We start from the raw sequence: 10,663 nt of genomic DNA, 5'->3' as shown, positions 1-10,663 counted from the left end.
TTTTTTCCACAAGGAATTGTGTTGTCTTTCTATGGGATTGCGGTCTTTTTATTAGCTCCTATTTGTGGTGCATAATTTCGTGGAATGTAGGTAGTGGCTATGATCTATTTGATATAAAAGACGGAATAGTGTGTATCTTTCGTTGGGGATTTCCAGGAAAAAATCGTCGGGTCTTCCTCCGATTTCTTATAAAAGGTATTCAATCCGTCAGAATAGAAGTTAAAGAGGGTATTTATGCTCGGCGTGTCCTTTATATGGATATAAGAGGCCAGGGAGCCATTCCATTGACTCGTACTGATGAGAATTTTACTCCACGGGAAATGGAACAAAAAGCTGTGGAATTGGCCTATTTCTTGCGTGTACCAATTGAAGTATTTTAATTAGAAGTTATTTTACCAATAAATGATAAATGAATGCCTTCTCAGTAGGAGCGAAAAAATTGCAAGAATCCTCTCTTTCTAGAACATAACTTAATTGATGTTTCTTCAGAACATTCATTCGAGTTAAAGCAGACTATATGGAACAAGTATAAAAAAACGATTTTGGGGTATCTTTTATATGTATCGAAATATACACAACTCAAAAAAAAATGAATAAAAAATCGAAATATCTCATAATCAACCATTTCGAAATAAGGAAATATCCCCCCTTTTTATTTGCTTTTTACTTGTAGGAATTGAGACTTTATATTCAGATAGATAATATCTTGTCATTTTTTCGACGCTTCTTTTTGTGCTCCTTAATGACCAAAAAATTGGATCTCTTATAATGATAACCAGCCAATTTCTTTCTGTCGTTTTTTGCCACCCTTTTTCATTTCACAAGATTCTTCAGAAAATTCCCTCAATTCTTCTATCTCTGACAACTCATAGTCAGTTAAATTTTTTAGCCATCTTAGATATTTTTATATAATGATAGAAAAGGAATTCTTTCGTATCAAAATCTTAAAAATATTTATATTCATTATAGAATATTGAAATTGAATTTTAGATTGAATTTTCGGAGCATTCATCGAAAGGAGATATGTGCTTCGAATTTTACTATCGGGAAACAATACTTTTTTATTCTTTATTATTTATTCATTCGAATTTTTCGTCTATTTTTCGTCTAGATTCAAATATAAAATAGTGAATAGATTCATATGTTCGATAACTTGTAATAGAACTGATGCGTGAGAGAAATATTAGATTACATGGAGTCGACGAATGAGATGGGTTCATTAACAATTCACAGATGATAAAATGGCAAAAAAGAAAGCATTCACTCGTCTTTTATATCTTGTATCTATGGTAATTTTGCCCTGGTGGATTTCTCTCTTATTACAAAAAAGTTTGGAATCATGGGTTACTTATGGTGGAATCCTAGGCAATCCGAAACTTTTTTGAATGATATTGAAGAAAAGAGTATTTTAGAAAAATTCATAGAATTAGAGGAACTCCTTTTCTTAAAAGAAATGATCAAGGAATACTCGGAGACACATCTACAAAACCTTCCTATAGGAATTCACAAATAAACAATCCAATTAATCAAGATACACAACGAGGGTCGTATTCATATGATTTTGCACTTCTTGACAAATATAATCTGTTTCATTATTATAAGTGGTTATTCTATTTTGGGTAATAAAGAACTTGTTATTCTTAACTCTTGGGCTCAGGAATTCCCATATAACTTAAGTGACAGAATAAAAGCTTTTTCTCTTCTTTTATTAACTGATTTATGTATTGGATTTCATTCGCCCCATGGTTGGGAATTGATTATTGGCTTTGTCTACAAGGATTTTGGATTTGTTCATAATGATCAAATTATATCTGGCCTTGTTTCAACTTTTCCGGTCATTCTAGATACAATTTTCAAATATTGGATTTTCCGTTATTTAAATCGCGTATCTTCGTCACTTGTAGTGATTTATCATTCATTGAATGACTAAAAAATGGTCTACTTAATCCAATTATAATGTTTCTTACGTTGTAGTTGTACATAAGCAAAACATTAAAAATAGCTTTCTATTTCTACCCATCCCGGAGATTCATCCTATATTCCTATATATTAATTGAGTCAAATAATTCCAGTAAATAACAGAATCGTGGATAGGAAACTCCAGTAGTGATCTACCCCAATTTGTTGTAGAAATTTTTGAGATCAATGATTGGACCATGCAAACTAGAAATATTTTTTCTTGGATAAAGGAACAGATTATTCGATCTATTTCCGTATCGCTCATGATATATATAATAACTCGTACACCCATTTCAAATGCATATCCCAGTTTTGCACAGCAGTGTTATGAAAATCCACGAGAAGCGACTGGACGTATTGTATGCGCCAATTTCCATTTAGCTAATAAACCGGTGGATATTGAGGTTCCGCAAGCGGTACTTCCCGATACTGTATTTGAAGCAGTTGTTCGAATTCCATATGATACGCAACTGAAACAAGTTCTTTCTAATGGTAAAAAGGGGCTTTGAATGTAGGGGCTGTTCTTATTTAACCAGAGGGTTTTGAATTAGCCCCTCCTGATCGTATTTCCCCGAGATAAAAGAAAAATGGGTAATCTGTCTTTTCAGAGCTATCGCCCCAATCAAAAATATATTCTTGTCATAGGCCCTGTTCCTGTTCAGAAATATAGTGAAATTACCTTTCCTATTCTTTCCCCGGACCCCGCTACTAAGAAAGACGTTCACTTCTTAAAATATTCTATCTACGTAGGTGGAAACAGGGCAAGGTGCCAGATTTATCCTAACGGGAGCAAAGGTAACAATACAGTTTATAATGCTACAACATCAGGTATATTAAGCAAAATCTTACGAAAAGAAAAGGCGGGATACAAAATAACCATAGCAGATGCATCGGATGGACGTCAAGTGGTTGGTATTATCCCTTCAGGGCCAGAACTTCTTCTTTCAGAAGGCGAATCTATCAAATTGGATCAACCGTTGACATGTAATCCTAATGTGGGCGGATTTGGTCAGGGAGATGCAGAAATAGTACTGCAAGATCCATTATGTGTACAAGACCTTTTGTTCTTCTTCGCATCTGTTATTTTGGCACAAATATTTTTGATTCTTAAAAAGAAGCAGTTAAAGAAGGTTCAATTGTCTGAAATTAATTTCTAAACTTGCGCATTTATCGACATCAAGTTTTTAAAAAGAACCAAATTCTTTTTAGTAATTATGATATAAAAAAAGAAATTAGAAAAGCTTTTTTTATACTATTTTTCTACGAGATGCCAGTAATTCCTTGTACCATATCCCTAGCCATAGTATGTAGATTGTGAAGAAGACTGTTTGACTTGACCCCCTCTTTATTTGTTTGTTGTTTTTTTTCCAAAAAAACCGGGGTGATGTTATTATGTTGCTGTTGTGAGATTGAAATGTCATAAAATGCATTTGATTCTAATACAATTTGCTTTGGCTAGATCCTATCCAAAAGGAAATGCGAAATAGAACGGATAAATGAAGGGAACAAATATTTCTAGGAGGGGTTATTAGTTTTCCTAGTCTTCGACACAAGAAAGGGATTTTTCACGCCCTTTTCTTGTGTCGAAATAATAATGATTTTTTATCTTTATACTGTTCGTCAAACATTCCTAGTTTTATTTTCGATTTTTTAGAAACGTATCAGAACGTTTTTTAGAGTTATTACGTATTTTTCTTATTATTATATTATCTTATAATAATGAATTATTGCGTATACTATAAATATAAAAGTGGTGGACAAACAAAAGAGGAGGGGAAAATTGATTGAGTAAATAGAACTTATTCAATGAACTTATAAAAAAATCTTATAATTATTAAGAAATCAACGGGACTTTCTCCCTCAAATCAGACAAACAAAGAAGGGAATCTGTTGACTTCTTACGCTTTCATGTGACAACTCATTTCATCCTATTACTACAGGAACCCAACCCGGAATATGAACCGTAAAAGAAAACGCCTACTAAACCTATCACAAGAATACCAGCTACAATACCTATTATCCAAAGAGGAATTCTTCCAGTAGTATCGGCCATATCCGCCATTTCCCTCCATATTTCATCAAGTGGTCATGCTAGAGACATAAATAGTCATGGATAATTATGAGATGAGATCCTTCCGAATGGGCTAAGAGAGAGAATACCTAGAATGATTAGTCTATTATTTCGTTGGGGATTTCCTTGAAAAAATCGTCGGGTCTTCCTCCGATTTCTTATAAAAGATATTCAATCCGTCAGAATAGAAGTTAAAGAGGGTATTTATGCTTGATGTGTCCTTTATATGGATATAAGAGGCAACAGAGCCATTCCATTGACTCATACTGATGAGAATTTTACTCCACGGGAAATGGAACAAAAAGCTGTGGAATTGGCCTATTTCTTGCGTGTACCAATTGAAGTATTTTAATTAGAAGTTATTTTACCGATAAATGATAAATAAATGAATGCTTTCTCAGCAGGAGGGCAAAAATGCAAGAAACCTCTCTTTCTAGAACATAACTTAATTGATGTTTCTTCAGAACATTAATTCGAGTTAAAGCAGACTATATGGAACAAGTTTTAAAAAACGATTTGGGGTATCTTTTATATGATTGTACTTTTCCTGTTAGCCCATAAGGATCGGACACCCATATGCCAGGACCATACAAGCCTGTTACATGAAATGCACCAAAACCAAAGCAAGCCACACTTGCAAGAAATAAATGTATTCTTGGGCAAATCCAAAGATGGTTTTCCTGTACGTTCATCACAAAATATTTCGAGATCCCAATATACCCAATGCCAGATAGCTGCTGTAACATCCCGAAATTTCCAAAATGATATTAATTATATTACTTAATAATAGAGGGAAAGTTTACTCGGGTTATCGGGAAATAAATAAATAGAGTAGGAGTTGGTATGGGTCGGGCTAGTGTTGGGTAATGGATATGGGTTATGGACTTGGGTTATGAAAGAAGGAAGGAGAGTCCATGGGCTTAAGCCCATGATCCCTAAATATAAATACCATTAACCACCATTTAATCCTCATTCTCACATATTCCATACACACACACGACCCGAACCAAGATCCAAAGGCGAAAACCCGAGCTTGTTGGTGCTGGAACGTTGTGACGGACCAAAACAACATCAAGGCTTCCGTGTTCGTAGTTCGACTCGTTCAAGGAACGTTTATAGTTAGAAATCGTTCGTGTAGGTTCGGGTTGATTTGAGAAATGATAGATCTGAGTTTGTATGGTAAAAACGAATCCAACAAAGCTAATCTTACTGAAAATGGTTATGATTTGATGGGTTAATCGATTGATAAAAAGAACCCGTAACCTATATGCCTAAATCGCACCCTTTAAACATCGATGTTAGGTCGATTTGATGGTTGGGGTTTGTAGGCGCTGGTCAGACGATCCCGTGGGTACCTAAATCGAGTTATTTGGTTAAGAAACGAAGGCGATTAAGGGATTTAAGAACGAACAGTAGCTGCAGACAAAAACTTCGCCTGCAAGCTAAGTTCGCCTGAAGAACTTCGCCTGCAAGCTAAGTTCGCCTGAAGAACTTCGCCTACAGGCTAAGTTCGCCTGATGACAACTTCGCCTAAAGCTAAGTTCGCCTGATGACAACTTCGCCTAAAGCCAAGTTCGCCTGATGACAACTTCGCCTAACGCCAAGTTTACCTGATGACAACTTCGCCTAACGCCAAGTTCGCCTGATGACAACTTCGCCTAACGCCAAGTTCGCCTTATGACAACTTCGCCTAACGCCAAGTTCGCCTGATGACAACTTCGCCTAATGCCAAGTTCGCCTGATGACAACTTCGCCTAACGCCAAGTTCGCCTGATGACAACTTCGCCTAACGCCTAGTTCGCCTGATGACAACTTCGCCTAAAGCCAAGTTGGCCTGATGACAACTTCGCCTAAAGCCAAGTTCGCCTGATGACAACTTCGCCTAAAGCTAAGTTCGCCTAAGGTTTAACTTCGCCTAAAGCTAAGTTCGCCTAAGGTTTAACTTCGCCTAAAGTCAAGTTCGATTAGAGAATAGATTAAAATGATAAGTAAAAGTAAGCTAATACTAGGCCACCAGATTAGATCAGGCGAGTATTGATACGTGTAACTTATACAGTCAGCCAAGCACAGTTAAAGAAGGGATTTACAACTATCAGAGGAAGAAGCAGAGTTCAGGTGAGTTTCTAGCCCCATTCCTTGTTATGTTTTCGGGGCTGTGTGCATACTCGATGTGTTGTTAATACATTTATCCTAAGTGATAAGTGTATGCCATATGTGATATATGTGATGGATATGAATGATTGCTTGTCGGTACGCGAACGATCTTCGGATATTGCGCGTACTGTCAGGTTAAAAATAAAGGTACGAATATTATTTATCGAAGATGTATGAATATTACAAATGAATACTTGTCGGGGCGTGAACGATCTTCGGATATTTCACGTAATGACAAGGGGTATGGTTGTTAAATGAAAGATGTAAAGAACGCCTAGAGTGTTCTTATGCTATAATGTAATTATTGTATATGTGAAGTATGTGTATACAGGTACACAAATGGTATGTGAGTTCTACGTTCGACATAGTAAGTTAGGATGGCAAATCCCTCTAACTTCTGTTGGACATAGACTTGGCAGGTGATGGCGTAGTTAAGGACTGCGAGCCTTATACGTGATGTAGATGATAGATGTAAACGTAGATAGGGACGGTGGGCCTTATACGTGTTATAGGAGATAGACGCCAAAGTAGATAAGGACTGCGGACCTTATACGTAACGTAGATAAGGACTGCGGACCTTATACGTAATATAGATAGGCGTCAGCACAGGAAAAGACTGTGGACCTTATACGTGCTTTAGCATAGGGGAGGACTGCGGACCTCGTACGTGCTATGAATTAGGTTGCAACATACGGAAGGACCGTGGACCTTGTACGTGTTGTGGATGTATGATGGTATAGGGAAGGACCGCGGACCTTGTACGTACCATGAATGGTGAACATAGGTAAGGACTGCGGACCTTTTACGTGTTCACGATCGTGAGTACAGGTATAGACGGCGGACTATGAACGTACTCTCGGTAGACTGAGGTTAGTGATTGTAGATATGTATGTATGTATGGTAGCAAGTATGTATGTAGAACAGAAGGGTAACTAGTGAAGTATGGATATGTATCTTCGGATATGTATGTATGTGTTGTATTGTATGGCGTACGATTAACTAGAACTCACTCAGCGTAGCTGACTTTTACTATGCACGCAGGTGAGTAGGATGAGGCAGCTCGCTTGAGGAGACACGTGGCACTGAATAAGAGGCTGGCATCGGAAGACTCAAGACGATTAAGTTAAATGTTTCGATTATTTTGAAAGACAAAATGATGTTTTAAGACAAGACGTGTTTTGTTATGAAATGTTTTATGAAAGTTTTTGTATTCCACGAAAGTTTTAATGAACTCTGATTTGTACGAACTGTGTTTATGAGTAAATCTGACGCTAAAGTAGGGCTACCGGGTTCGGGGCCTTACAGCTGCCAAAAAGCGCAACCCATAAAACAAAATATGCGCACCACCTGTATCGAAATATACACAACTCAATAAAAAAATGAATAAAAAATTGATATATCTCATAATCAACCATTTCGAAATAAGGAAATATCCCCCCTTTTTATTTGCTTTTTACTTGTAGGAATTGAGACTTTATATTTAGATAGATAATATCTTGTCAATTTTTCGACGCTTCTTTTTGTGCTCCTTAATGACCAAAAAATTGGATCTCTTATAATGATAACTAGCCAATTTCTTTCTGTCGTTTTTTGCCACCCTTTTTCATTTCACAAGATTCTTCAGAAAATTCCCTCAATTCTTCTATCCCTGACTACTCATAGTCACTTAAATATTTTAGAAATCTTAGCTATTTTTATATAATGATAGAAAAGGAATTCTTTCATATCAAAATCTTAAAAATATTTATATTCATTATTGAATATTGAAATTGAATTTTAGATTGAATTTTCGAAGCATTCATCGAAAGGAGATATGTGCTTCGAATTTTACTATCGGGAAACAATACTTTTTTATTCTTTATTATTTATTCATTCGAATTTTTCGTCTATTTCTGTCTTTTTTTTCTAGATTCAAGGTCTAACCACGAAATTACAAATAAAAAATAGTGAATAGATTCATAGGTTCGATAACTTGTAATAGAACTGATGCGTGAGAGAAATCTTAGATTACATAGAGTCGACGAATGAGATGGGTTCATTAACAATTCACAGATGAAAAAATGGCAAAAAAGAAAGCATTCACTCGTCTTTTATATCTTGTATCTATAGTAATTTTGCCCTGGTGGATTTCTCTCTTATTTCAAAAAAGTCTGGAATCATGGGTTACTTATGGTGGAATCCTAGGCAATCCGAAACTTTTTTGAATGATATTGAAGAAAAGAGTATTTTAGAAAAATTCATAGAATCAGAGGAACTCCTTTTTGTAGGTTCCCCAGACGGATCACACGAGATATCCCGATATACACAGGTGCAGAATCCCTGTGTAGATCGTTACGGACGTAGAATATTAGCTCACGAACACACGAACACGATACGAACAAAACCACGTTATATTAATAACTCGAACCAAGATACTTACAGACTCTCGACCTCACGTCAATAGACTTACTGAATTACACGTAAATAACCAAATCGATCAACCTCTAAACAGTAAACCCGTAAACAGTATAAATACACGACAACTTCGCCTCAGGCGAAATTGTCTATAACTTCGCTCGTTCAACAAGTTCGCCTAGGCGAACTTGTCAACAACTTCGCTTGGTTAACAAGTTCGCCTAGGCGAACTTGTCAACAACTTCGATTTAAACAAAAAATTACATAAACAATATTACAGACTCGACTACAGACATTAGACATATGAACTACTGACATCTATGCACCAACACTTTTCTTAAAAGAAATGATCAAGGAATACTCGGAGACACATCTACAATACCTTCGTATAGGAATTCACAAATAAACAATCCAATTAATCAAGATACACAACGAGGGTCGTATTCATATGATTTTGCACTTCTTGACAAATATAATATGTTTCATTATTATAAGTGGTTATTCTATTTTAGGTAATAAAGAACTTGTTATTCTTAACTCTTGGGCTCAGGAATTCCCATATAACTTAAGTGACACAATAAAAGCTTTTTCTCTTCTTTTATTAACTGATTTATGTATTGGATTTCATTCACCCCATGGTTGGGAATTGATTATTGGCTTTGTCTACAAGGATTTTGGATTTGTTCATAATGATCAAATTATACCTGGCCTTGTTTCAACTTTTCCAATCATTCTAGATACAATTTTCAAATATTGGATTTTCCGTTATTTAAATCGCGTATCTCCGTCAGTTTTAGTGATTTATCATTCAATGAATGACTAAAAAATGGTCTACTTAATCCAATTATAATGTTTCTTACATAAGCAAAACATTGAAAATCGCTATCTATTTCTACCCATCCCGGAGATTCATCCTATAATCCTATATATTAATCAAGTCTATTTATTCCAGTAAATAACATAACCATGGATAAGAAACTCCAGTAGTGACCTACCCCAATTTATTGTAGAAATTTTCGGGATCAATGATTGGACCATGCAAACTAAAAATAATTTTTCTTGGATAAAGGAACAGATTACTCGATCTATTTCCGTATCGCTCATGATATATATAATAACTCGTACACCCATTTCAAATGCATATCCCATTTTTGCACAGTAGGGTTATGAAAATCCACGAGAAGCGACCGGACGTATTGTATGCGCCAATTGCCATTTAGCTAATAAACCGGTGGATATTGAGGTTCCGCAAGCGGTACCTCCCGATAATATATTTGAAGCAGTTGTTCGAATTCCTTATGATACGCAACTGAAACAAGTTCTTGCTAATAGTAAAAAAGGGGCTTTGAATGTAGGGGTTGTTCTTATTTTACCAGAGGGTTTTGAATTAGCCCCTCCTGATCGTATTTCCCCGTGATAAAAGAAAACATGGGTAATCTGTCTTTTCAGAGCTATCGCCCCAATCAAAAAAATATTCTTGTTATAGGCTCTATTCCTGGTCAGAAATATAGTGAAATTACCTTTCCTATTCTTTCCCTAGACCCCGCTACTAAGAAAGACGTTCACTTCTTAAAATATCCTATCTACGTAGGTGGAAACTAGGGAAGGGGCCAGATTTATCCCGACGGGAGCAAAGGTAACAATACAGTTTATAATGCTACAACATCAGGTATAGTAAGCAAAATCTTACGAAAAGAAAAGGGGGGATACGAAATAACCATAGCGAATGCATCAGATGGACGTCAAGTGGTTTATATTATCCCTTCGGGGACAGAACTTCTTGTTTCAGAAGGCGAATCTATCAAATTGGATCAACCGTTGACAAGTAATCCTAATGTGGGCGGATTTGGTCAGGGAGATGCAGAAATAGTACTGCAAGATCCATTACGTGTACAAGGCCTTTTGTTCTTCTTCACATATGTTATTTTGGCACAAATATTTTTGGTTCTTAAAAAGAAGCAGTTCGAGAAGGTTCAATTGTCCGAAATGAATTTTTAAACTCGCGCATTTTTCGACATCATGTTTTTAAAAAGAACCAAATTCTTTTTAGTAATTATGATATAAACAAGAAATTAGTAAAGCTTT

This window comes from Bidens hawaiensis, unplaced genomic scaffold (genome assembly GCF_021521415.1).
Source record: "Bidens hawaiensis isolate Kalapana, Puna unplaced genomic scaffold, B.hawaiensis_p1.1 tig00004021_1, whole genome shotgun sequence".
Lineage (NCBI taxonomy): Eukaryota > Viridiplantae > Streptophyta > Magnoliopsida > Asterales > Asteraceae > Bidens > Bidens hawaiensis.
This window is presented reverse-complemented; position numbering follows the sequence as displayed.